General features: G+C 45.4%; 1 protein-coding gene and 1 pseudogene across 4 annotated transcripts in view; one reads left to right on the top strand and one right to left on the bottom strand.

Moving 5' to 3' along the window:
• PDZD2 (PDZ domain containing 2) overlaps positions 1-26,114 on the top strand; it is a 395,186-nt gene that overhangs the window by 94,527 nt on the left and 274,545 nt on the right. Inside the window, exon 2 of one of the 4 annotated variants that reach the window (XM_070476533.1) lies at positions 17,177-17,259. The exons of the other annotated variants lie outside the window; for them this stretch is intronic. The gene's annotated coding sequence lies outside the window, so the exon portion shown is untranslated. The remainder of the gene's footprint in view (positions 1-17,176; positions 17,260-26,114) is intronic. 4 annotated transcript variants of the gene reach the window in all.
• Positions 202-979, bottom strand: LOC110136890 (SS18-like protein 2 pseudogene; annotated as a pseudogene).

A 26,114-nucleotide genomic window follows, 5' to 3' on the forward strand; every position in this document is an offset into this window, starting at 1 on the left:
CCAAACCTTGGCTCTAGACATTCATTGCCACAGTGTTCCTGGATAACCTGATTCATCAAGCGAAGCTTCAAATTCAGAATTTCTGCATGGAAAACCCTGATTCCTAGATGTTTAGCAAATGATTCCCCCACACCCTGCCTTGGGTATTTGTTTTTGTTGTTTTTTTATTTTTTTTATTTTATTTTTTTTTTTTTACCTTAATATCAAGCTTTATTTCAAAGTAACATGAAAAGAGCAGTCAGGGGTCCACAACCACAAACTGGTAGGAGGGAGAAACAGTCACATGTCCATTTGGCAGTGTCTCAGTGGAAAGTCTCACCAATTCCTGCTGATCGCCCAATACCTGCTCAGTTTCCTCTTCAGGCTGAAACTAAAAAGGTTGACTTGAAGATGCCCATTATATCTCTGTTATCCAAACACACTTATTTCAGGATGGAGGACACTTGGAGTCAACTTAATTGAGGGAATCCACTCAATTATTAAATATTTATACTGAGAATATGGTTTAGTAGCTTTCTTCACATTTTCACATTTTTAAAAGAGCCACAGAAGTTCCATTCACATTCTAAGCAGTTGAGTTGGCAAATATCCATTTCATAGGACATAGAGCACATTCAATTACTCCACACAACAGCCAACTGGAAGACTATTCCATTGCTTTTGAAGCACTGGTTGGGTTGGCATCTGCAATGGTAGCCAAATAAATGAGATTTCTGTGTGACACATGCTGGTACTGGACGCACTCATTCACCCGGCCTTTGTTCTGATATTCCGCGATACAGCAGGTCAGCTGGTCATCCTCTCCAGGAGCCGCCGGATGGCCTCCTGACTGACTTCTGCCTTCCCTCTCAGCCAGTCCGGTACGAAAGCCACCGACATCCCGGGAAGCCGGGGTGGAACTCGGCCTCAGGCCCGGCAGATGCCCTCACATCTAGACCGGAGCGGACCTGCAGCTCCAGACGCACTACGGCCGCAGCAGGGACCAGTGTTTTTGTTGTTTTTTTAACCAGCCAACACCATTGGGAGGGCCTTGTACCAGCTTAGGATCTCTGACTTTTATGTCAGACTTTTCCCCACTCAGTCAAATAGGCAAATTTATCTTGAAATTGCAAAGAGATCTAGCTGTTTTTCATTAGAAAAGAGGATGTTTGCATCTTGTTTTTATTCCTTAGCATTTGCTTTCCATTGTCCTGCTTCCATCTGAGTGGGAACCCCAGGGTTACAATTATTAATTTGTGCCCAAGTCCCAGCTTCGTGTGACATAAGCGCTTCTATAGCTTGCCTTGAACTCTGTATAACGGGCTTTTTATTTTCCTCCAGGAGTGGTTTAAATGGAGGCTGCAGTCTTCTGCGAAGCATAATTGGTTTTAAATTGTAGGTTTAATAATAATGATGTTGGGCTTAATGTAGTGCCTTTCAGCTTCGGCTGGCAGTCCTTGGAAACCAGTCCCTTATCGATCTCTATGATCTTTCTTCAGAAGGAGACAGCTGTTAGGGACCTGAGTCCTGCTATGAATCCCACCCCATCCTGCTGTGGACCACAGGGGTGAGGAGGCCCAATGCCCGCTGTAGCCTTGGGTCACTGAAGGAGAGGCAAGTCGATGGGCATTTTCTCTGTGCCCTGGGCATAGGGGTCCGAGGCTGGACTTTCAAAGCTCTTTGTTGCCTTTTTCCTCTCTTTCTTCACCTTTGGGTCACTCCACAGTGCATTAGGAATTCTTTTAGTAGATGAGCAGAGGAATGCAAATTCCACAGTTTGGTTTCTGTGTAGAGGGCTTAATTGAGAAGGTATTTTAACTTAATTGGTTATCATCTGGCTTCTAGCTTCCTTCTGTGTTTTAAGTAACTTTTTTCCATTTTCTTTTGCCATGGCCGATAAAGCACGCCTTTAAAAGATTAGATGTTATATTTTGGTCTCTCCAAGTGAAAAGACCTCTGGTTCAGAAATCAGAGAAACAGGATTCTGATTACGAGTCTTCTTGGAGTGATCTGCAAATACTCAGCTCTCCTAGCCTCATTTCTGAAGCATCGGACAGATGAGTAGATTAAATTACATGACCACGAAAGTCCTTTTCCAGTGCTTGTAATGGAGGACTTAAGCATTTCTGTGAAATGACACCAAACTCTTCCTTGGACAACATTTGGTGTATTTCAGAAGTCAATAAAAATACCAATCTACATATGTTATACAACAGACTAAATGAGGCTTGGACGAGTAAGGGCTGGTTCAGCGAAAACTCAGCATTTGTGTTATAAAAAGCACAGAGAAGGATGCTGGTGCTGTGTGATGTGGAGTGTCCTGTTTGTAAATTACAGGCGGCACAGTCAATGACAGGCTAGCAGTCCCCGTGGCCGGCTGATGACCGCCCTTTGGAGGTTTCCCAGGGTCCACCCTATGGACAAACCACAGACATTCAGAACTTGTGGTCTAGTTCACCATCAGTGACAAGCAGCTCCTCATTTGTTCGGGGGTCTGAACTGCCTTGGCTTCCACTACCATTTCTAGATGGCTTTTTGTTGTAGACAAGAGCAAATTATAACATGGGAAGAATGGATGGGGGTAAAAATGGAAACATGAACCCTGAAGAAGTTTCTTTGGGCTTGGAAGTCTGCGGTGGCTGTTTGCCCCAGCGTTTTGGAGGAAGTGGTCCTAGCAGAATTTGAAGGTAGTACACGTAGAATACCCTATTTTGTCCAAATATCACCTGCAAAAAGCTGATCAGGCAGCTATATTCTGCCTCCTCCTCCCCTCTTTTGAGCACATTATGCTCCAATACTTTGGCCACTTGATGCGAAGAGCTGACTCCTTGGAAAAGACTCTGATGCTGGGAAAGATTGAGGGCAGGAGGAGAAGGGGTGACAGAGGATGAGATGGTTGGATGGCATCACTGACTCAGTGGACATGAGTTTGAGCAGGCTCTGGGAGATGGTGAAGGACAGGGTAGCCTGGTGTGCTGCAGTCCATGGGGTCGGAAACAACAGCAACTGAACAACAACAACGAATGATCCCGGAGGCTCCAAGTTCATGCATCAGTAGACTTTAGCCATCTATATGGCTTTCTTTTATTTTCCTTAATCTTTAGGTGGTGTGTTGTATTTTTTGTAGGTGAAAATGGACAACCAAAGTTAACAGGCTTTGTTCTCTCAAAGTAAACATTCTTAAAAAGGACCAAACCTAATATGAATAATAGACTCAGTGGAAGGGAAACCATGCCCCCGCCCCCTGTTTCCAGGAACAATTTGCCAGTCTCTCTGTGAGACAGAATAACAGCTTATGAGTGGCAGATTTTAGCAGCTGGTGAAGATAGCCTGGCTGGCTGTGCAGTGAGGGGAGGGGGAAGGTTGGGCATAGCAGGCTGGACTACAAGGTCATTTGCTCACTGCTCTGAAGAGCTGGACGTGGTGTAAACAGCTGCCCACATTGATTCCAGTTCTGACAAACAGGGTCCAAATTTTGAGGTCTACAGATTAGGTACAGAAGACTGTTGACTTCAGATTTCTTAATATGACTACTAAATTGCAGGCCACTAAGGTGTTAATGTCTGTAATTTAGACCTTCAGATGGCCCCAGGGCTGTATGGGAAGGGGACAGGAATAGGTTAGTTCTGATGGGGAAAAGCAAGGTCGGCAGTAAAAGATGAGTTCAGGTGAAGCACTGCAGGGAGAGTCGGCAGGGTGCCTCTGGGATCTGGCGAGTGTCTGCATGTGCCTGTGTGGAGCTCAAGGTCACGTGCTTACCATTGACATCAGAGACCTTTGGGAATGAGGCTCGAGGTTAAGATGGGGGTTGAGAGACTTTCAGAGTTTTTCTAAAGTCCAGCTACAGAAAGGCTGTCCTGAAGGCAATAGCCATTTCGTTTACTCATTATCATATCCCCTTACTATTTGCTGGGCAATTAGATAAAAGGAAGGGGGAAAGGAACTGGAGAAGACCTCGTGTCAGCGCTGACCGGCCATGCCTTTGGCCCACGTGGGCTCCCAGGCATGCCAAGGGGCTGCCGCCAGGTCAGTGGTGGGACGTCCTAGTGCATCCGGATTTCCTCCGGATGCTTGAAGCAGGAAAAGTATTTATTGAAAGGATGTTGGGCAGCTCACAGAGCCAACGAGGCCTAAAGATCAGAACAGGAGAGGAATCCAGGTGGACTTGGGGATGACAGCCAGGCGGCTCACAGGGCTGGTCTGTGGACGCAGGGCTGACTCGGCACCCGTGGCTCTGCCTGGACACAGTCCTGCTGCTCCTGAGCGCTCCGTGCTGCCCCCTGCAGGGAGCTCCTTTAAACGATTCCCAGACCCCAAGTCCGCAGTGAGAGGGCCATGCTCCACACCTGCTCGTGGGCTTGGGTCCTGGCTGTCCCTGTGGTGACCTTACACATGACATGGATGGGAGTGGGGACATCGTACAGGTCCATGGAGCTGGGTGGCCAAGAGAAAAAAAACACAGTGTCCCTCGGGGGGAGGAGTTGGAAGAATCCTCAGTGTGATGAGTAACCCAATTAATTAAGCAAATATGAAAAAACAAAAGCAGCCCTGTATGCCTTTTAGACTTTTATGTCAAATCAGGGGTGACAGAGGTCAACAGGTTCCAGTGTATTAAGACTATGTTAATGGCAGTTCCCAGGGGCTAGGACGGCCTATTGGCTGACGTGACACTCAGCACCTTCTTAGGAAAAAGTCTCAACATGAAACAGAATGGTCAAGGGTGATATTACTGACGGTTCAACCAAAGCGTCAGAGATTCCATGTCCTGAATGTGCACGAGATCAGTCCTGACTCTGTCTCTTTCCTCTCCACCCCCCGACCCGAGGACCCGCCAGTCATGCAGGCCTGTGGTTTTTCTGGGAGCCTTACATCAGGAGAAGGGGTCAGCCAGGGCCCATCAGCCCAACCTCATGCCCTATGAAGTGTTCTGGCTTCTGAGGGTGAATTAACTCTTGTTTTTATTGCGCTGTTCATTCCAGGTCCTGCCTGTCTCCCTAATTCATCCCACATGTCAGGTCCCTTCTGCTTGCGGCGGTCAATGCCCAGTCCGGGGGCTAGTCTGTTTGGTGTGTCTTGTTGGCCTGTCTGTTGGCAGCTCTGTCCACAAGCCCCTCTTGGGTTCACAGGCGCCTCGCTTGGGAGGTGCCCCCTCCTGTTCTCACCCGCAGTGGAGTCTAAACTTCTTGAGGGCCTGGAACTTAAGGTACTTGTATTTCATTATCTCCTCTGAGCCTGACACTTAGTGGGCTCGGCAAATCTCATTCAGTGAATGATTCAAAGCACCTTGGAAGGCAACCTGCCTTCAACCACGTGGGCCACACTGGGGAGAGCAAGACCTGGGGTGCTTCCGGGGGAGGCGGAGTCGGTGTAGGGCAACCTGTCTAGCCCCGGAGCTCAGATGGTTGAGGTGGAGGATGGTGGAGCTGGGGATCCATGGTGGCTCTGGTCTGGAGGTGTGACTTGCCTAAGGGTGGCCTGGGCTGGGGACAGGGGACATGATGAGAAGGTGATGGCTGCTGGGAGGCTATGCCTTCTCATACATGGGCCCTGGACAGGTCTGCCTGATACAATCCCATGGTCATGTGTCATCTTCAATTGGGAAATCCTCTAATTTTGAGTCTTCCAAAAATGTGATTTTTGGAAAAGTTTTCCTCCCTGCCTGCCTTCTTCCTTCTCTCCTTCCCTCCCTCCCTCCTTCCCTTCCATCCTTTTGTCTACCTTCTCTCTCCTACAGCAGAAGGGCAGAGAGGGTATTCCAGGTAGATAAATGTGTCCATTTCAAAATTTACCCATTTCCTCCTAACATATGGAAAGTGTATGGTCTCTACCTTAAAAACAAAATGCTCGATGGACTTCCCTTGTGGTCCAGTGGTTAAGACTTCACCTTCCAAGGGTGCAGATTCAGTCCCTGGTCAGGAAGCTAAGATCCCATGTGCCTTGGGGCCAAAAACCCAAAAAGATAAAACAGAAGCAATATTGTAACAAATTCAGTAAAGACAAAAAATAAAATGACCCACATCAAAAAAGAAAGAAAGAAAGGAAGACATCTTTATTAAACTGCTAGAGTAATGAACTGTCAGAGAGAGAACTCTGCTCTTCCCAAGCAGCCTCCACCTCCCCTCGCTCCCCATGGGAGTCTGTTCCTGGTCCCGCCTGGCTGTCTTCCCCACTCCTCCTCCTCCGTTTCCAGTAGGTTCTCACCCTCTCTGAGCCATTTGCTTAGCCCCAGTTCTAACCCCGTTAGCAAGGCTTATAACCCACCATCCTCAAGCCCCCACAGTCAGAACTTCTAGTCACCAGCTCCCACCTCCCTTTGTCTGTGCCCACCCACTCCCCCACCTTCTTACTCTGTCATCCCCATTGTTATTTCTGGGCGCCTGGGAGGGAACAGCGTGACTAGCTGCTGAGTGAGCTGGGACTACCCTACTAATAACCACACTGCGTTTTAACAAGGATGCGTTTGAACAGCTGTTGGTGCACACTCACCAGGCTCTTTGAGGAGGCTTTCAGGGGAGTGAGGCTTCCAGGGGAGCAAAGCTTCCTAATATGAAATTTAAAAAATCAGTTCTTTGTTTTTTCACCCCAGATTTTGTTTTAGCCTGATTGGCTAGCCCTCTCACCTGAAGCCCCAGTGTATGGTCCATATGATATTGTAGGTGCTTCTAGTGAATAAGGTTTGGGAAAACACAAATGAACAAACCCAGAATCTCTTTACTGAAGGGCTTCTCAGAAGTATTAATTGGTGAAGTTGGGTGACAGCAGGGGCCATGTCTTTGTTATTCGTTCCGATGCCTAAAAACAAAAAACATGATCAAAGATAAGTAAATGCATCCTGAATTTCCGAGAGGAGATATAGTTTACAGCCTTGTCCAGTCTTGTTGTTTAGTTGCTCAGTTCCCTTGGCAAGAATACTGGAGTGGGTTGCCATTCCCTTCTCCCGGGGATCTTCCCAACCCAGGGATCAGACTCAGGTCTCCTAGATTGGCAGGCTGGTTCTTTACCACTGAGTCACCTGGGAAGCCCCTGCATTTTCAGGCTTCTGCCAGGAGAGACTTGAGGGCGTCTTGCTCTAGGTGAAGCAGGAGGGAAGAGTGGGCAGGGTGTTTCTTGGCCAATATTTAATCTCCTTAAGAAAGTAGAGCTGAGGTAGAGGAGGGTTGCCCTTAATGGATGAAGTGCCACTGAAGTGGTGGCTTTTATGTTGAACTCAGGCACAGTTGCATTAAAGCATATGTTTACTGAGCATCCATCATGCACTGGAAGTGATTCTTAGGAAATGTGCAAGCAGCATGCTAGGTGCTTGAACAATAGTGAACCAAACACAGTTGAAGGTGTGAACCAACTTCAGCAGTTTCCATGAAACAGGCGTAGAGGGATAATCAGAGAGCAATATAAGGCAATATACACTGGTGAACTGAATCATAGGATGCCAGCAACAAGTAGTATGAACAGTAAAAATGGGGGGAAATGGGACATGCCTAGGGTTATCAAGAAGACATTTGGAAGAAAGGGGAACTAGATATCAAGGCATAGGGTGGGGAAGATATGGATAGAGCAACTGAATGTGAATGTCCCAAGGGATCCCAAGAGATCATTCTTTTGTCCACCTAGGTGTCCTAAGCACTTTGTCTCCAGTGCACAGTGGCTGCAATAACATTTGTTGAATAAATGGCACCTCAGAGGAAGGAGGAAGGGCATTTCAGAAGCTAGCTGTGGAGCAGAAGCTCTGGGCTGGGAATGTGTTGACTCTGTTGGTGGTGTGAGCAGAAGTGGGGTGGGGTGACAGGGTGGTGCTATGTAGGAGCTGTCGGGTGATAAGATGGGGCCAACTTGTCAGGAGTCTTAAATGCCAGGATGGAAAATTCAAATGTGATGTTGTAGATTCTTAATTTATAAAGATAACATGGGAAAGCAACCACAAGGAAAAGCCACCAAAATGGAAAAATGACAAGAGCAGCAGTATGCTAGCAGTCTGGTTATTAACCCGATGACTGACTGCAGGGTGGGGAGAAGGAAGCCAGATTCTCCCAAATGGGCGGTAGCAGCGAAAGTCCAGAAAAGAAGAGTCGGAGAAATGTTCTAAAGGAAAGAAATAGATGTGGGGAAATAAAAGAGAAGGAGAAAGTAAAGACAACACCCAGAATTTGAATAATTAGAATGTTGGTATGCTTGTGGGGAAAAGAGGGAGGCATGTCTAAGGCCAGATTTGTCAGAGCATCCCATTAGAGATGTCCTAAAGATGATTGGAAATGTGATGCTGAAGTTTGCATGAGAGGTCTCAGAGAGGAAAAGGAAAGAGCTTAGGGCTCAGGACTATGCCTGGTAGCTTCTCCCATCTGACCTCTACCTAGGGAGGGTTTGGAGCTGCAAGGGGACATTGGGGTCTATAGCTCTGGGAAAGATGGAGGGTAAGTTTGTGGCCAAGTTGACATGTACTGTGAGAAAAAAGCTTGAAGCAGACATTAAAGGATCAGGTATAAGAGCCAAAGAGACCTTATGGAGATTTCCTGAGCCAGAATCTCTGGGTGTCTGGACATCTGGATTGTAAACAAGGATATAATGGGATTCCATGTGTTTGCTGCCTGCATCTCATACCAGTTGGTTAAATGTTACAGGAGACAGTTCACTTGAATATTAAGAGTCTACCAATTCATGCCCACTGACTTAATAGGCAGTTTCTTACTTTCTAGAGGTGGTCAAAAAAAGTTAACTCATTCAAAAATTTTCGGGACACCAAAAGATAACTGAAAATTCGTGAGCCGTTAATGTTGAGGTTCCGTAGCCAGTTAATATTCAGACAGAGCTTCTGGATATCTGTCATGGGACTTGAGGGTTTTCAATTTTTTAAGTTTTGAACAGAATAATAGAATAGACTCTACTTTTATTTTTGTGTAAACACCAGACTGATTTAGCAGCAGTACTGTTTAGCAGATTGAAGTGGTAATCACATTCTCTTAGCTGTATATTGGGGTGAGACAGGAGCTGAAGGCCCCATGTGAGCAAGTGGAGGCTGGGGCCATACTGAGGATCCGACAGTAGGAAATCACTGGCACAATATCCAGACTAAGATTCACAGGGAGTCCAAGAAGCATTGGCCAAGGGCAAAATCAGAGGTGAGCACCAGCAAGCACAGAACAAAAGCTAAGGGTAGGGCAGGCGCATAATTGACCAAGAGTAATTCTTTTATGTGTGCATGTGGTAAAATACACAAAGCATGAAAGTGCTTAACCATTTTAAACTGACATTAAGTCCATTCGCAGTGTTGTGTAGTCATCACTGCTGTCCAGTTCCAAGCTTTTTCATTATCCCCAAAGGATACCTCATTCCCATTAATCAGTCCCTCCCAAACTCCTGGCAACCACTAACCTGCTCTCTGTATCCGTGGATTTGTCTCTTTGGATATTTCATACCAATGAAATCATCCTATACAATACATGGTCTTTGGTAACCACCTTTTTTCACTTAGCATAATGTATTCAAGGTTTATCCATGTTGTAACACGTATCATTCCTTTTAATTGTTGAATAATATTCCACTGTATGGACATACCACATTTTGTTTATTCGTTCTTCAGTTGATGGACATCTGAGCCGTTTCTACCTGCTGGCTATTGTAAACAGTGCTGCCATGAACGTCCATGTACAAGTTCTATGTAATGCTCATTTTCAGTTCTTTGGGGATATATACCTCAAAATACAAATGGTAATTCTCTGTTATAGCCTCAAGAAATTGCCAAACTTTCCTACAGAAGCTGCACCGCCTTACCTGCCCCTCAGCAATGTATGAGCGTTCTGGTTTCCCCACATCCTCACCCACATGTGTTTGACCAAGACTAATTCTTGCCGTAAGCGTTTCACAGCCAGGTGCTTCTTTGAGGGCTAGGGGCTGACCCAGTGAGGCATCCTCCAGTAGTCTTCAAGACCCAGCTCTCTGTGATGTTGGTCTGACTGCAACCACAGTGGGGATCACTGGAGAGGACAAGCCTTGGCCGAATGCCACCTGTTCAGCTGCCCCAGCTTGAGTCACACCTTCAGCACCTTCATGGTATCTGCCTTTCTGCTCAGTGACTCCCTCTAACGCCTGACTTACCTTCCAAATTTACCAGCATGTCTGTGCCAGCATTGGCCTTTCCCTCCCTTTAAGGTGACTACTCCACATTTGAACCAGTTCACAGTCGCACAACAACTTTGATAGAAGCCATGTGTCATGGTTGTTTTGAGTACAGCTGGCTGAGTGCAATTGTTGGCCACAAATCAAAGCTCATTAGATGGAAGCATTAAATAAATCAGGATTGGGGAGGGAGGTGACTGTAAATGGAGGGTGAATGTGAGAGATAATCCAGTCTACTATCTCTAGTGTCTTTCCCACTTGGAGTGTTTAAACTTGGCCTGACATTTATAGGCATTCTTCAGCCTCCTCTCCTGCCCCCACCCCTGTGCCACACACTTCCCCACAGCAATGAGCAAACTGGGAATAATTTGACGTGAAATCAAGGTGGAGCTCAGTAGAGCAGGTAATTAAGAATGTGATTTTTTTAATCACTTAGGGAGTTATGAGAAATCAGAAACGTCTTTTTTGTTTGAATAAGAGTTACTGGTTTGTGAAGGCAGTGACTGAGATGTCATTATCTGTGTTCTGGGAAGCTGAGAGGCTCTGAGAATAGGCCTCAGTACTTCTTAGTACCAGGGGGAAACTTAACAGCATCAGCTCCTGCCCACAGAGCACCTCATGACAAGGGTTACAGCCCCTGCTGACCCTCTGGTATTGGACTGTCAACCTGAACTGCTTCCTAAGGAAAGCAGCTCCTAGTCTTCCTGGCCAGTCCCCAGGATGCAGTGCATCATTCACTGCAGGTATGGCGCTCTGTCCTTATCAGCTATTTAGGGCAGACAAAAAAAATAAAGAACCTCGTGATTCTTAACAATAACCACCTCTACAAAGAGAGAGTGACGTTCACAAGCCACATTGGAGGGAAAGAACTTAGAGGGAAAGAACTACTCTGGCAAGTAAGTCATATGAATCTTAATGACGTGTGATCTTAGATACAATGTGAAATTAGGAACATGGAAACTGAGCAATGGAGAGGAAGTGATGTCAGCAAGATGGCAGAATAGGAAGTCTCAAACTCTCCTAGCCCTAGAGAGACATCCACTCACCAACTGTACATGGACCAATTCCCTTTGTAAAAAGTCTACAAATCAGTTCAAGAAGTGCCTGCAAACCAGGTGGACACAAAACCAGCTGCATTGAGGCTGGTCATGTGAGTGCAGGTTGAGAGTGGCCAACTAAAACATAATAAATCTTCAGAGCATTTGAAAATAAAGGAAAAAAGGCATCCCTCTGATAATAAAATAAAAGATCAATGCGTAATGGGTCATAGTAGAGGCCTCACATGAAATTAAAAGATGCTTGCTCCTTGGAAGAAAAGCTATAACAAACCTAAACAGCATATTAAAAAAGCAGAGACATTACTTTGCCGACAAAGGTCCATCTAGTCAAAGCTATGGTTTTTCCAGTAGTCAGGTATGGATGTGAGAGTTGGACCATAAAGAAGGCTGAACGCCGAAGAATTGATGTTTTTGAACTATGGTATTGGAGAAGACTCTTGAGAGTCCCTTGAACAGCAAGGAGATCCAACCAGTCCATCCTAAAGGAAATCAACCTTAAATAGTCATTGGAAGGACTGATGCTGAAGCTGAAGCTCCATTCCTTTGGCCACCGGTGTGAAGAACCGAGTCCTTGGGAAAAGATCTTGATGCTGGGAAAGATTGAGAGCAGGAGGAGAAGGAGGCGACAGAGGATGAGATGGTTGGATGGCATCACCGACTCAATGGTCATGAGTCTGAGCAAATTCCGAGAGATACTGAAGAGCAGGGAAGCCTGGTGTGCTGCAGTCTATGGGGTTGGACATGACTTAGCAACTGAAAAGCAAAATGTGAAAGGGAGATGGTACGGCTCTGGAGTACCGAAGACGGAAGCGTTAAGGAGACGCGTCCCAGAGTTCCAGGTGGCCCACCTGCTGTCCTCTCCTTCAACACTTCTGTTCACTGTCATATCAGCACCCGGAGAGGAAGCTCCTCCTACCCTCATTGGAAGATGCTCGTTCTTCCTCCTAGAGAATTAGTGGCCACACTTCCCTCTTGTTCGGAGCTTAAAACTTCAACCTTACACCCAAAAGCTAAAATTGAGAAAAGAGGTGTTTTTTTCTTTTTTTTTGTTTGTTTTTAACTGAAGGATTTGGAAGTTGGTAATTTAAGTCACAATGAAGATAAAAAGCAGTTTCCTGCCCACCACTGCTCGCCCTCACTCCTTTTTCCTCTTCCTACTGCCCTATTCACTGAAAAATGCAGCCTGAGAAAATATGACCCTGGGGAATACTGGATGTGAGAAAGCTGTGTAGCCTGAGCTGAAAAGCAATTAACTGTCCCTGAGCAGTCTCCGAGCAGGCAGAGGCGCGTCCCCGAGGCAGGAAGACATCACCATGATTTAGTTCTGTGTTGGTTGGTTTGCTGACAGCATCCTGTGTGTCCTGAAGCCCCATAAGAAATGGCTGGTGAAGACTGAGGTCACCGCCTCGCCCAGCTGGACTGTATCTTTGCAGTGACCCAAGGGTCCGTGAGTAAGGAAGAAAAGGCTGAGGCCAGCTATGACCTTGAATGTGTATCCAGCTGTGAGCTGTTGCTCAGGCTTCCAAATGATAAATTAAGATTATGCCTGGTTGGATTTTGCTTCTTTATGTTTAGAGAAGAAACAAACAAACAAACAAACACCTTTATAATACTATATCCCACAACCTGAAACTTGGATGTCCACTTCTGAATGATGCCTGCGTGCTAAGTCATTTCAGTCATATCCGACTCTTTGTAACTCTATGGACTGTAGCCCGCCAGGCTCCTCTGTCCATGGGATTCTCCAGGCAAGAATACTGGAGTGGGTTGCCATTCCCATCTCCAAGGGATCGTCCCGACCCAGGGATCAAACCTGAGTCTCCCGCATTATAGGCAGATTCTTTACCATCTGAGCCACCAGGGAGACCAAGAAAATCACTTGACAGTGGTGGGATGCACTCTGAATGATGCCAATAAATAACTATAAAAAAGAATTCCATGGTCAACTAAGCTTTAACAGCTCTGGTTTAAGCCTTAAACTGAAGTCCATAGTACTGGGCTGCTCAGAGACTTCAGTGAGAACGATGCCTCTAAGAAGAGTATTCTGTAGACAGCAGATCTCAAATGTATCTGATAATGGAACCTCTTGTATCTGGTGGCTCTGGTAACTGTTATTGAGTAGAATATGTCTGGCTTCTCTGTACCTGTTCCTCAGTCCAAACCTTTCTTTGTCTCAGCTGATTTTTCAAAACTAGGTGACTCGCTGTCTTGTATTCATTTCTCTCCCATGTGATTTTTTTTTTTAAAGATATTGACCCATTCTGATTATGCTTTAATAAAAGGTCCATCCACCAGCTTGAAGTCAGAGGAGGGCTACTTTAAGGTTTCAAGTGGCCTTATCATCTTCAGTTTTAATGATGAGGAAAGAGGCCCAAAGAGATGAAATAAATGCCTGGGGCCACACCGCCAACCAGTCGGTGCAGAGTCGGGCAGTGTTGCCGTGTAGAGCCTGTCTGCAGGCTCAGGGTGCCCCTGTGGGCACTTGCTTTTCCATGCATGATCTCCTTTGAGCCTGAGGTCATGGCTCCTATCTTGTTCCCTAGTTTGTTCCTAAACCACACTTTTTTAGAGGATTTATCCAGGTCCCTTATGCCAACTGTTATTCAGCCATTTTTCCCTTTGTCCCATTTTGGGTAGAGAAATCCCCTGCCAAATATTTTTTGGTGACACATTTGAAGGCAGAGTAATATGCTGGGAGCAACTAGATCCACTCCTTTGAAACAGTGATTTCCTTACCTGCCTTGCTTTTCACCTGTGTGATCAGCGCTTCCATCTGAGTTCTCACTGCTCCCAAAGGCTTAGCTCAGCCAATGGCAAGAGAATAGCTGGTACTAGCCACACGGAACCAGGTCCTGGAGTTAGTCTCTGTCTACTAGGTGAGATGGGCAGGGTTTCATATCACAGGGATCTAGTAATGGCTGGCTGTGGTTCAAGCAAACAGCTGCATCAGGGTCTCCTAAAGGCTGGTGGAATGCAGTGAAGGACAGGCTGGCAGGCAGCTTGCAACACACTCCAGCCATCATGGCAAGAGGCAGGGAGGTGCTATATCCAGATGCTATGATGAGAACTAGTAAGAGATAGATGAGGCTCGGCGGTTAGAACTGAAAGCATGGTCAGGACTGAAGCAATGATGGAGGTCAATTGATGCCAAGTCTACAGGTACACTGCTGAGCTGCGCTGCAATCTTTCCTGCCAAGTGTAACAGGTGCATGGAGAACTATTGATGGTGCTGAGCAGAGGTGGGTAGCAGGCTGGACATTTCACAGGGGCCCTCAGGTAGGGAGGGCTTCCCTGGTAGCTCAGACAGTAAAGAATCTACCTGCAATCCAGGAGTCCCAGGTTCAATCCCTGGGTCTGGAAGATCCTCCGGAGAAAGGAATGGCTCCCCATTCTAGTATTCTTGCCTGGAGAATTCCATGGAGAGAAGAGCCTGGTGGGCTATAGTCCATGGGACCACAAAAAGTCAGACATGACCGAGCGACTAACAGCACCACCGGTAGGGAGCACGAAAGGCTGAGAACCAATAGCCCTCTCTTCTTTCCCTCATGTAACGCTTGCAATCCTGATCTTCACTGTCACAAATTCTCTAAAGATGGGGACAGTGCCTGTTGTGTTCATCTTTGTATTGGCTGAGCATAGCACTGCCCCAGAGGTGCTGAGTAAATGCTTTCAGAATGAAGGAGTGTGAACTGTTTCACAGTAGTGGAGATGGAATTAAATCTACACGGGATGCAATGTTCAATGGGTTTGAAATCTGGGTCCTCACATTGCTGAGGGCAGATGTGGCTGGTGAGTCCCTCCCTGACACAGTGATTTTCCAGACCCCTCAGACTTGAGTGGCTTGTGTTTGAGTCAGTGCTGACCAGGCAGCCTGGATGAGGCACGAAGCTGAACTAACCTGGATGGAAGCAAACACAGTTGACTCCCCAGGCTGTGAATCTGTTTCTATTTCGAGCAGTTTGTCCAGTAAACATTTATCCGGCTCTGTTTCACCTCACTGAGGATAAAAGGGAAGCTTTGGATCAGAATCCTAGGGGCAGATTTTGGACCAGTGGTGACATTTCTAAAATCACCAAGCAAATGTTTTCCAACTAGACATTGTAATTCAGAAATTCAAGATCAGAAAAGGACAGCTGATCAGACATTAAGAAGTACACAGCCTCGGAGTTTAAAAATAGGGCAAAAAAATTAATATCAACTTAATTTTGACTAATAGAGCCAGGTTTCTACCCAAGCGAGCTGCTTGGCTTTTATTTTTAATTGTTCCTCCTGATATTTTAAAGCCCTGTTGTGTTCTGATCCCCTGAGAAGTTGGGAGAGGCCCATTTTTAATGCAAAATGCAGAGCTTGGGAAGTGCCTAAGTGGTCTGGGGAGTGTGGCAAGGCTCCAGGGGGGCCAGAGTCCACAGTCACAGGACGTGGGCTGTGGTGAGGAACTTTGGAGTCACTTAGTTCATCAATAACGTCCTGATTCTTGCTGATGAAAACTTGCAGACAAAATACTAATGCCTTTCAGGAAACTGGATCTGGATTTTGTTGTTTTTTTTCCCCCCTTCTGCTCTGTGAAGTCTCTTACGGGTCCCCCAGTGAAGTCCTTGTAACACATCTGACCTCTTCAGTCATTTCACCAAGACTTATGTGCTCTGGCAGGCTGACGTGGACTCCTCTTTTCCAAAAGATGAAAAGCATGTCACTGAAAATATTAGTCAGACTCAAGGAAAAGCTTTGTGAGTTTTGCATAATCACAAAGAAAGAAAAAGTAGGTCACATTTGGAGCCTGTTCTGTTTGTGAAAGAAAAATGAGGATGAAGAAGAAGTGTCAGATGATTTAGTTTTATCGCAGCTTCTTAAGACCAAGCGATGGTGTCAGAGGCCCCGGGGTCTGACACCACACCCACATGCTTGAGTTTCCCCCAAGGTGGAAGAAAGCATGTCCAAACTGGGCTCTGTGAGATGTGTGAGCCACAGGGAATGGATGGAGCCAATGGATGTATCCCTTGTGTATGCCTCAGAGAGATTCATTGGCAGCTGCCATTTGGATGGGAAGACAGGGTTTGGGGGACTTGTCTTGGGCTGGGGGATTCATCCTGAGTGATTTCAGTCTCAGGCAACCCAGGAGGCACTCGCTATTTCTAGTTCACTGACTGTGGTTGTCCATCAATGGGGTTAGAAATTGTGAACAGGGCTTGGCTACTCCGAAGACCCAGAGGAGGCACTAACTGCCCTGATCCTTAGGGCCCTGGGATTCCTTGGACCGGGTCAGATTCCTTGAGAGAGGCACTCACAGCAATGGCCAGCCCAGAATCGTCTGATGTGAGCCAAACTCAGTGGGTCAGAGAGCTCTACACACTTGCGTTCGGAGGAACGCTTTATGTCCAAAGTATCAAACCCGGCCAGTTTCTCTGCTGCAGCTGAAGCTTTCTTAGATTCTCAGGATTAGAAAACAAAGGCAAATATGCTGTCAGTGGCCTCAGTTCTGGGTCTTGTCTTCTGTATTTTCACTTTCTTTTGCCTACTGTTTTCATTTTTTGTACCTCATTTTTTGCAGGAGTTGTGGCCTTGAAAATTTGGCATGGTTTCTTTTTGTGTGTGTAAAGAAGAGTGCATGGTTGAATCATTAGAGAAGCTTGCTGTTAAAGGAGATGCTGCAGTGATGCAGTTTGTAAAGGGAAGAATTCTTTGGTTGTGACAAATAGGCACGATTTAATGAGACTGCTTGGGAATAACCTTTGAGTTTAAAGTATTTGTTGTTCATAAATTGAGACTCTCTGTGACAGTAGATGAAGTTCTGCCACTGTGTATTTGACAAAAGAGGAAAGAAGAGAGTGATATAGGGATTATCTGTGACTTTTTTACTATTCATGTAACTATTCAGAACTCTTGGTGGGGGGTCTCAGTCTGTGAGTGGATGCTGCAGTATATTTTGGTGTTTATCATGTGTGTACAGCTATCTTGTCATCCCTAAGCTTATTGAGTCAGGGCAGACTAGGTATAGGGCACTAAGTTGATTACAGTCTATTCCCTTCCAGGTCGGTGGAGGTGTTTTGGCAATTCCCAGGACCACCAAAGTTGATGTAGATTTGCATTGTGTGGAGAGGCAGAGGATGTGGAGGTAAGAGTCTGGCAGGTCTGCTGTTGGATTGGCCAGGGTCCACAGACAGGAAATCGAAGTCAACAAGCAGGCAAGTGCAGGTAGTGGAGCCAGGTCCAAAACTGAAAACGATTAGATCATTTCCTCACTGGCAAGAGCGAAGGCTGTGGTAGACCAGAAAGACATGAGTGCTTCATGAAGCCAAGGTCAACAGCCTGCCAAGTCAAAGGATGGTTGAAGCAAGAGTGGCTGTGGGTAGAGTGGAAAGACCTGACTCTTCCACTTACTTCTGCCTAAACTTTGTCTTGCCGGGCCTTAGTTTCTTCAACTTCTTTAACAACGTGGTTATATTAGAGGAGTTAGCTTTCAAACTTACTGTGTTTAAGGCACTGTAACCCTTTCTATAAAGAAGATTTTGATAAGATTTTTGATAACCCTGTGTGTGTTTGTGTGTATTAGTTGCTCAATCGTGTCTGACTCTTTGCGAACCCATGGACTGTAGCCTACCAGGCTTCTCCATTTATGGGATTCTCTAGGCAAGAACACTGGAGTGGGTTGCCATTCCCTTCTCCAGAGGATCTTCCCAACCCAGGGATTGAACCCTGGTCTCCTGCATTGCAGGCAGATTCTTTACCGTTTGAGCTATAGGGAAGTCCTTAAGAAAACCCTATATACATCAAAAAAAGTGGGTGTGCTCCAGTTGGCACTGAGGGGAGCAGGACTGGGTACTAGAGCCCTAACTACGTGGCCCCTGTCTTAAATATCATGGTGATTCTTTCACCTCCCAGGGACTGCATTAAAAGATACCGGATAAATTTTTAAAATCCTTTCTAGCCCACAGGTTGGTCAACAAGACTTTGAAATCAGCACTGCCTTTCTTCTAAAGCTGCCCATGGGTTTCTAGACACTTTTGCCTGCAGGGCAGCCCCCTCCTGATTTTGGAAGGAGTCCTCTTCACAGGGTCTGGTCTCTCTGCCAATCACAGGCCAACCAGAAGTTTCTGCAGGCCAGCTGAGTAACCAGAGCCAAGAGGCCTTCAACCAGACCTGGACTGCACTGTGGACATACACAACGTCCTCTGTCTGCTTGAAGAGATCCCGTGGAGTGTTAGGGAGCCCTCTGTGCACCCAGCCCTCTAACCTTGTAGGAGGTGGGGAGTTTGGAGGCAGCAGGTGGGTGTTGAGATTCCCAGTCTGTGGGATTAGAAAGTGAAGGTGGTGGAGAAGCAACACCAGCAGTAATCCCAGCATTTACCCCACACTCAAAAGTCTCTCAAACAAGGAATATTAGAAAGTAGGAGAAAACATGGTAGCATCTTACCTTCCTACAGAGACCAAGTTCAAGTTCCAAAACCAAGTCCCGCTGGGGTCAGGGGTCAGTAGCCCCTTTCCTTTATCCAAAAAGTCTGTCTTAGACTTCTTTACTCACGCCAAAACAGGAGCTCAAGTTTCATTCAAACTACACAGTTGGTAGAAAATAAATAAATAAAATCCCTTACAATATATATTCACAAAATTCTTTTTACTCAACAAAACAAAAATATATACAGTCAGAAATTCAGAGTCTTCTGATGTACTTGATATAATCAAGGGGGGAAACCTGAACTTCAATATTAATACCTGGACTGTTGTCCCAGCTCTGCTCCAGGCTGAGTGACTTTGGGCAAATCACTTGGGCTCTCCGTGCCTGGGATGATGTCTGATAAACTGAAAGAACACCCAGCCATAGCAAGGAGACAGTGAAGCACTAGCTGTGAACTTTGAGAGAGGTCACCCTGCTCTGTAAATCTACTGGGATGGTCAGGATGCAGCAAGTGAATGCAGACATGAATACCTGGAGGGGTGGTGTGGTCCTGTCTACAGAGCGTGGGGTCACCTGGGCCGAGACTGCTGATCTCCCCAGCTGGTCACTGCTCTTCTGTTAAATCACCAGTACCAGCTTTGTGCCCAGGGCAGAAGCCAGTCCCCCCGCCCCCTCAACCGTGGCTGAGTTTGGGCTCTATGCACCTGGAGCCCGACACCCACTCACCTGGCCTCATTACTTGGCACTCTGCCTGCCTGGGAGTAGGGGAGTAGTTTGGGATTTCAGCAGCACCCTACGCAGGCAATAAAAACCTAGGAGGTCAGAGAAGGAGGAAATTTAAAGAGAAGGAAGGAGAGGAAAGGGGGTGAGTCAGAGAGCTCTGAAGGGAAAGGAACTGCTGCTTTTGCCAGAAGGTTGGTTATTAGATGAAGAATACATGTTCACTGTAGGAAATATATAAAGTAAAAGAAGATAAAAGAACTTGTTAGTCACATCACCTGGAATTAATACAGTTAATATTTTAACTATTTTACTTTGTGGCTTTTTACATACACACACACTGCTGCTGCTAAGTCACTTCAGTCATGTCTAACTCTGTGCGACCCCATAGACAGCAGCCCACCAGGCTCCTCTGTCCATGGGATTTTCCAGGCAAGAGTACTGGAGTGGGTTGCCATTGCCTTCTCCTACACACACACACCCCAATGTGTATATAAATAGACCTTTAAATGAAAAGAGGATCATAGTTCTGTACTGGTAAATGTTTTATGAGTGCCGGACTTTATTTTTTTGGGCTCCAAAATCACTGCAGATGGTGACTGCAGCCATGAAATTAAAAGACGCTTACTCCTTGGAAGGAAAGTTATGGCCAACCTAGACAGCATATTAGAAAGCAGAGACATCACTTTGCCAGCAAAGGTCTGTCTGGTCAAGGCTATGGTTTTTCCAGTGGTCATGTATGGATGTGAGAGTTGGACTGTGAAGAAAGCTGAGCACCGAAAAATTGATGCTTTTGAACTATGGTGTTGGAGAAGACTCTTGAGAGTCCCTTGGACTGAAAGGAGATCCAACCAGTCCATCCTAAAGAAGATCAGTCCTGGGTGTTCATTGGAAGGACTGATGATGAAGCTGAAACTCCAGTCCTTTGGCCACCTCATGTGAAGGGTTGACTCATTGGAAAAGACCCTGATGCTGGGAGGGATTGGGGGCAGGAGGAGAAAGGGACGACAAAAGGATGAGATGGCTGGATGGCATCACCGACTCAATGGACATGAGTTTAAACTCTGGGAGTAGGTGATAGATAGGGAGGCCTGGCATGCTGCGATTCATGGGGTCACAAAGAGTCAGACACGACTGAGCGGCTGAACTGAGAGGAGAGGCCATCACAATTAGAGCATTTGCCAATTTCCATAGTGTAGATGCCTCCACCATAGCTGATTTCCAACTACCAATGTGATGTCAACCAGCTTGCAAAATTCCTGATAATTTACCATTCAGCTTTTGGGGACCAGCAAGAGCACACCACTGACCAAGTTTTGTTTTCTAATTAGTCTTGCCTCCCTCACAATATAGGGCAAAAGTCCTGATGCTTAAACTATTGAAAGTTGTCTTTATCAAATTACCTATTTTTTGAAACAGTACTGTTTTCTTTTTGGAATTTAGAGCTGGATCACTTTCTATGCCACTAGTTGTAAATTGTGCCTACAGTTAGAATTTGCCTATTTCTCATGTTCTGGCAATCCTTATGTGAGTGGGGAGTAGACCCGAACTTTATTAGGTGGCAGGAATAGAAATGTAGTTGGAAAAAAAAAAAAAAGATTAATGTGATCATGCAAATGGTGACCTGGAACTGATTCTGCAGCCCATCCTTCCAGGACGGATTTGACTGAATGGAGGCAATTTTCTCCTTTGCAATCCTTCTCCTTGGCCCAGCCAGCTCAGCTCTAAACTTGTCACTCTTTTTTTTTTTTTTTTCCCTTTTTTGGACGGAAATTGGTGCTCCTCTTGTCTGTCAGATGAGAATGGGCTGCAACTGTTTGGCCCATGTCAAACCCACTAATCAAGCCCATGTTTTCCTTGTTGAATGGGGGCTTTGGGAAATTGCAAGGGGCAGAGGGAGTGGAGGGCTGCACTCAGACAGCAGCAGAGTGTGAGTGTGTTTTCACCTCCCACTGGGCTCCACGTTGAGCTGGTGGACTTACATCTATGCTAAGAGTCAGCTAGGTGGAAAAAATAGTTGGTGCCAAAGCTCTCCCACACTGGAGTTTTAATTGCCTTCAAAGAGGCTGAGCTTTGTGAGCTTCTGATAATAAACCTGGCTCTCCCAGGCAGGTCTGGTGAGTTCAGACAGGGAGTTTCCAGGTAAGACTGGGTAGATGTGGGCAGTGGGGTGTTGTAAGTGGGCCATGGGCCAGTGGGAGTCCATTGCTGCAGTTCTATGAAGGGAAAGCTTAACATTGGCCTCCACCTCTGTAGTGTGAATATTTGTTGTTCAGTTGTTAAGTCGTGTCCAACACTTCATGACCTCATAGACTGCAGCATGCCAGGCTTCCCTGTCCTTCACTATCTCCTGGAGTTTGCTCAAACTCATGTCCATTGAGTCAATGAGGGAAGAAGTCGAAACCTGACTTCTTCTAGCCCCAGGTCTGTCCAATTCCTTGGGTCGTCTCTGACTCCTCTATCCCTTTCCCCACCAACCTGATACCAAGTGGTCACCTAGACTGGGCAACTCTGCCTCTAGAAGCTACTCCCACCTGATCCCCCTGCCTTGATCCAGATGTTCATATACCACACTTGAACCATAGAGACAGTCTTGTAATAGGCCTTCCTGATGGCTAGTCTCAGTCCATAAAAATGCCATCCGTATCTCTAAACACACACACACACATTTTAAAAATCATCAGCGTAATATATGTTCACAAGAATTTTAAAAATGCACATGTTCAAAGGTGAAAAACCACTCATGGATTTAACTTCCTTGAGGTAAAAAGTTATCATTTTTGTGAATGTCCCTCAAAGAGATTGTTTAGGAATGAAAATATTCAAAACAACTTCTTCTTCACATATTTTAGTGAACATTTTTGCATATTGATACTTGCTCTAGAATGAAATCACAAATTTGGTGATATCTTTTCCTTGCTTAAATAATTATATAAATAGCCCCCCACTCACCCCCCAAATAACCAAAATCCATTGGCTACGTGTGGAAGGTCAAATTCCATGGAACAGGAGGGAAGGTCAAACACAAGCAGCCTCACCCACCAGCCCCCACTCTTTCTATGCCACCACTTTTTTGCCTGAATACAAAGCTTGCGTGTTTACTCTGAGAATTCCATATGAATTGGCTTGTGTATATGACTCCTACCTCCCCCATTTCCCACTTTGTGAATTCTTTCATTCTTTAAGATTTATCTTAAATTATTTATGTGTCTGTCCCTAGGAAAACTGGGAATCTCTTGAGGGCAGAAACAGAACTTAGTTTGTATTTTTAGCAACTTGTGGTCATGCCTGGCACAGGGTAGTAGGCACTCAGTAAATATTTATGGAATGAATTGGCCTCACTTTGGTATGTCTGTTTTTATCCTCTTGCCAGTTTCATGTGTTGGTTTTTATTAGTGTCCATGATTAATCCAATATTGTATTTTCTTTTCCTCCTTTACTGTGTCTATGTCTTATCCATATTCAAATAAGAACCCCTGGCTTGAAGCCATTCACTTCTTTAGTTGTGTCATTGCTGGTGGATTTAAGATGTCATTAGTTTCTAGTGGCTTTACTGTACTGTTTTTGGAATCCCTGAGAAGCACACTCACTTTTTCAGAGTCAACAGCCCAGAGTCAGCCCTCTTCTGAAGAACTGATGTATAGGTTTATGGAAATACTTGAAACAGGAGAAGGCAGCACGGGTAGAGTTTACAAAGTGGGAGCCCCAAGCCAGGGGGCTAGCTCAACACTCAGAGGAGGTGAAGGGTGCAGGAAAAGTCAAGGACATTAAGAGTAGAGTGGGATATAGTTGGCCCAGAGCTCTGCCCATGAGCCGTGGGTTTCAGCACCTTAAAGATGCCTGAGGGACTCTGGCCTCTGCCTGTGTTCCAGAGAAAAATGTATGTTAGTTCAGACATCACATACTGTTTCTTGTGGATCTGAAGATGCTTAAATATGGAGGTTTCACCTGAGGGAGGAGTAAACTTATTTTCAACGGTTCATCAACAAACATTAAACTAGAGCTATTTTTATTCAAACTCATAGAAAAGGGAAAGCTAATCAATTCCACTCCTACTGTGGGCAATATTCATAGAGAAATAAGGATGAGCAAATGTCTGCCCTTTGGATGGTAGAAGGGACAGGTGATCCACCTTTATTGCTGCGAATCTAAGAATTTTAAATGTCTGCCTTCGACATTTCCTTTTAATAGAAGCTCCAAGTGCATACACAAGTAGTAAAGATCCTATCCAAACCAGCTTCAAGAGGAAGGATATTCAGTGGTTCTCCAGTGTCCACAGTATCTTCAAGGTCCCAGTTCTGTTGTCCCTCTCATTCTGCCTTCCTCAGCATCAAGCTTCATTTCAGGCTAATATCAAGATGGCAACATCAATCTAGCCATCCAACCCAATCCTGATGGTATCCAGAGGAAGAAGAGGAACCAGCACTTCTTGGCACTTTGTCTTAGGAGTTAGGTGAGGTTTTCTAGAAGACCCCTGGAAAGTTTCACCTCATGACTCAATGACAGTATTGGGTCACCTGCCCATTCCTGAAACCACTGCTGGTCAGGGGAGGGTGTTACCAATGATCAGTTAGATCCATCTTTAGAGCTGAGGCACCTGCTTTATGGATGAATCCCTGAACAAAATCAGAATTCTGTTAGGGAGTGAAAAAGAAGGAATGGATGCTGGGTAGATAGTCAACTGTGCCCCCTCCAACTCAAAACAAGCCACAGAGTTGGTTGCCAACTGTATAGTCTAGTGATTTTCAGTTTTTTAGTTACTGCATTCAAATAAAGTCTAACCTAGAAAAATAAATGAACTGATAAAATCAGAGCAGTCATGGTTGTAAATCTACCCAAGACTGTGGTCGTAAGACCATGGTTTGACAATCACAGGTAGAGTAGTTCTTGTGTTTACATCAAAATTCTCTTTATTCCTTGTCTCCTTTCATCTTTACAACACAGTTGTTCCATATGGGACGAGTGGTCAGGTGGCCAGAGAGGACCAGTATTTATAGAGTCCAGGCAAGTAGGGGCTTTCAAGGAAGGCATCTAGTCTGGGAGTAACAGGTTGGGCACATGACACCAGAGGGTGAGGTGACAGGGAGCCGGGAAGAGAAGTTTCCCTGAGTAGCGTGATGAACTGTGATTCGGGGCTGACTCATTCACTCTGCCTGCCTAGTGTGGGTGGCCCTGGCCCATGGGTGGTGTTTGCATCCTCAAGGAAGTGAGAGGCCTGTTGAGGCAGGAGTAGAGATGCTAGGTAGGACTGATTCACGTAGGGCAGAGGAGGCATGCAGGTCAGACTCTAAGATCTTCACTTTGAGATGGGGTAGGTATAGGTTTGCCATGTAAAATACAGAATGTCTAGTTAAACCTGAAAATCAGATAGACAATGAGTACAATTTTAGGATAAGTATGTCCCAAATATTGCATTGTTCTTGCTCAGTCACTAAGTCATGTCTGACTCTTTGAGACCCCATAGACTGCAGCACATGAGGCTTCCCTGTCCTTCACTATCTACCAGCGTTTGCTGAAATTCATGTCCATTGAGTCATTGATGCTATCTAACCATATATTAAGATGTACTACACACTTGGCCAATACCCAAGAAAGGCAATGCCAAAGAATGTTCAAACTACTGCACAATTGCACTCATCTCACATGCTAGTAAAGTAATGCTCAAAATTCTCTAAGCCAGACTTCAAAAGTATATGAACTGAGAACTCACAGATGTTCAAGCTGGATTTAGAAAAGGCAGAGGAACCAGAGATCAAATTTCCAACATCTGTTGGATCATAGAAAAAGCAAGAGAATTCCAGAAAACACTTACTTTTGCTTTATTGACTATGCCAAAGTCTTTGACTGTGTGGATCACAACAAACTGTGGAAAATTCTTCAAGAGATGGGAGTACCAGAGCACCTGACCTGCCTCCTGAGAATTCTGTGTGCAGGTCAAGAAGCAACATTAGAACCAGACATGAAACAACAAACTGGCTCCAAATTGGGAAAGGACTATGTCAAGGCTGTATATTGTCACCCTGCTTACTTAACTTCTATGCAGAGTACATCATGAGAAATGCTGGGCTGGATGAAGCACAAGCTGGAATCAAGATTGCCGGGAGAAATACCAATAACCTCAGATATGCAGATGACACCACCCTTATGGCAGAAAGTAAAGAAGAACTAAAGAGCCTCTTGATGAAAGTGAAAGAGGAGAGTGAAAAAGCTGGCTTCAAACTCAACATTCAAAAAACTAAGATCTGGTCCCATCAGTTCATGGCAAATACATGGGGTAACAATGGAAACAGTGACAGACTTTATTTTCTTGGGCTCTAAAATCACTGCAGATGGTGACTGCAGCCATGACATTAAAAGACACTCGCTCCTTGGAAGAAAAGCTATGACAAACCTAGACAGCATATGAAAAAGCAGAGATATTACTTTGCCAACAAAGGTCCATATGGTCAAAGTTATGGTTTTTCCAGTAGTCATGTATGGATGTGAGAGTTGGACTATAAAGAAAGCTGAGCACCAAAGAATTGATGCTTTTGAACTGTGGTGTTGGAGCAGACTCTTGAGAGTCACTTGGACTGCAAGGAGAAATGGGATTGTTGGATCATATGGTGACTAGGCTTTTCATTTTTTAAGAAACTTCCATACTGTTCTCTGTAGTAGCCAATTTACATTCCCACCAACAGTGTAGGAGGATTCCCTTTTCTCCACACCCTCTCCAGTGTTTGTTATTTGTAGAGTTTTTAATAATGGCCATTCTGACTGGTGTGAAGTAATACCTCACTGTAGTTTTGATTTGCATTTCTGTAATAACTAGTGATGATAGCATCCTTTCATGGCATACTATATATTCTTATTTG

This window comes from Odocoileus virginianus, chromosome 14 (genome assembly GCF_023699985.2).
Source record: "Odocoileus virginianus isolate 20LAN1187 ecotype Illinois chromosome 14, Ovbor_1.2, whole genome shotgun sequence".
Lineage (NCBI taxonomy): Eukaryota > Metazoa > Chordata > Mammalia > Artiodactyla > Cervidae > Odocoileus > Odocoileus virginianus.